The sequence below is a fragment of the Triticum aestivum genome, chromosome 6B (genome assembly GCF_018294505.1).
Source record: "Triticum aestivum cultivar Chinese Spring chromosome 6B, IWGSC CS RefSeq v2.1, whole genome shotgun sequence".
NCBI lineage: Eukaryota > Viridiplantae > Streptophyta > Magnoliopsida > Poales > Poaceae > Triticum > Triticum aestivum.
This window is the reverse complement of record NC_057810.1, coordinates 86,748,001-86,750,821: the sequence shown is the minus strand read 5'-3', so window position 1 is coordinate 86,750,821 and position 2,821 is coordinate 86,748,001.

The following is a 2,821-nucleotide window of genomic DNA, read 5'->3' as shown; positions in this document are numbered from 1 at the left end:
GCATGAAAAGCCAATATGAGTGCAGTAGTATCCTCCTTAATAATGTCCTAGCAGGCTTTAATGAATTCATTTTTGAAGCCATCTGGACCTGGAGATTTGTCATTTGGCAAGTTTTTCACTACATCATCTATCTCTTCCTGTGTGGAAGGCCTCTCCAGCTCATGAAAAGTTTGAGGATCAATTCTATGCTCATATAAGTCATGCAGGTCAAAGTACATATTGTGGCCATTTGACTGACCAAGTATTTTTTTGAAAGCCTCCCAAAGTATAGCAGCTTTCCCCTCATGGTTAGTGACTTCCATCTGATCCTCATTCACCAGCATTGCAATCTTATTGTGCCTATGATTTATTGAAGCCTTAGTGTGAAAGAATTTAGTGTTTTCATCACCAAACTGAACTCTTTTAATTTTCCCCCTCTGCTTCCTGTAAACTTCTGATTATTAAGTACCACCAGCAAATATTCTTTTAGCAAAATCCTGCAGTTTGCTTCAAACTGTGTTAGGTCTCTATATTCCCAAAGAAAGATGCAAGCATTTAGTTCATCAATTTTCTTTTTCAAACAAGATATGTTCTTCGCCCAGAGTTTGAGTGCTCTTCTCAAATTTTTAAATTTGGCATTAACCCTCTTAGCAGGATCAGTGAAACCCACTGGAATATTCCAGGCAGCCTGAACAATTTCCTTAAATGAGCTGTGTTTCAACTAATAATTTTCAAACCTAAAAACCTTACACCTGGGAATATTTGTTCCAATTTTGATCATGCAAGGGATATGATCAGAGATTAGTTTGGCTAGTGGAAGAGCAGTAGAATCAGGGAAAGATGTCATCCAAGCAGCTGATGTGAAAATCCAGTCAAGCTTTTCCATAAGTGGGTTATCTTGCATGTTACTCCAACTAAATTGTCTACCTTTTAAGGGAAGCTCAACCAACCCAAGATTACTAATTGCCTCATTGAACAACAACATCTCATTGATATCCCCTCCTGGTTTATTTCTGTCCTCTGGAGATCTTATGAAGTTAAAATCTCCCATGATTATCCATTCAGCCTCATTATCCATTTGAATAGAATTTAACCAATCAATAAATTCCAGCTTATCCTCATGATTGCAAGGTCCATAAATATTGGTAAGTATCCATGAGTGATTAGAATTATTGCATGTAAACTGAATTGTGAGAGAGAATTTGCTTTGAAAGAGCATTTCTCCATTGAAGAGGGATCCATTCCATACAGTCAAAATACCACCAGAAGCTCCAACCGAGGGTAGGAATTCAAACTTATTAAATCTTTGTGGACAGAGGTTATGAATGTAAGCAAGATCAAACACTTCTCTTTTAGTTCCCTGAATACAAACAATACAAGCAGCACTCTCCTCAATTTTTTGTCTGATGGCTAACCACTTATCTGAGGAATTAATACCCCTGACATTCCAATTCAGTATGTTCCAAGATCTGTTATTATTCATTAACACTTATTATCAGATTGATTGTAAACACCAAGTACCATCCCCTGGTGCCAAACCCTGTATGAAATAGGTGCACATGCACAACACCAACTGCATATCTCCACCTCACAAGAACAACACAAACATAGGCATTGACACAAGCACTTTCCAGGAGAATCGCATTACAGTTGTTCCACAAAACCCTCCTCACAAAGTCTTGTTACACACATGAAATTGAAAAGATCTTCCACTGGAATCCCAAAAGTTGTAAAGGGCAACAGAACCATAAGCATTACACATGTGCCCAGAATTAAGCACACCCATCCTACACTGTCCATGCTGAAAGAAAAATAGTTGAAGAAGCTTTATGAATGATATGTAGGTGTGTTGTCCAATCATGGTTGCACAACATGAGGGTGTTCAGAATCTCCAGTGGCCTTGGGAACCTTGGCCACCTCCTCCTTGTCCTTTTTCTTGAGTTTCTTGGACAACTTCTCATGAGCTTCTTCCTCAGATACCTTGCAGAAACTCTTTGTCAGATTTTTGACAATTTTATTAGGAATTGTTCGAGGTAAAGCATGACAGGGTAGGCATGTTTGAACAACACAAGAGTTCCTCCTATAACCATTATTATCTCTTTTAATCCTGTCACTCCTTCTTACCTCTCTTTCCACAAGAGGTTCTTTGTCCCTTCTCTTCCTTGAAGCTGCCTCCCCAAGAGGCAGGATGAGGATTTTATTTGGGGACACCTGCTGCAGAGGGCTCCCAGTGCCACTAGAGGAGTGTGCAGCTGGGCTTATTCCCTCATTTTCCTTGCCAGAGCCCTGCATGAAGTCCTTGCAGCTAGGAGCCTGAGAAGTGGAGCAAGTATCAGGAATATGAAAAGAGATAGTTTCTTCAGTAGAACAATTTGCAGTCAACAAAGTCCATAGATCTGATTTGTGCAGCTTCATAATCCAACCAAACTTATCAGGAGTTAATAGGAGGTGTATTATGAAGATGAACCAACTTACAGGTATATCAATCTTAAATGTGTTGGTTTCCCATTGGGTGGCTGGAGCAAAATGTTGAATCCATAGATCCAAACCTTCTTCAGAGATCAAATGAGAACCATCAATAATTTCCATAGCATGTGATTCAACAATATTTTGCACATCAAAAGAGTTTGGGGAACAAGGAGCAGAGTGAGGACCAAAAGTACCTTTCTTACAAATATCAGAAGGCTCCACCAATAAATTTTCCTTTCCTTTAACAGCAGCCACCTCCAGTACCTTCCTTGAAATCAAAATTTCAGTGCATTTTACTGTAATGTTATCTCTCTCACTATCTGCAGCTCCTTCCAAAACACTGTCAATTGCAGCAGAACTGCAAGCAACCATG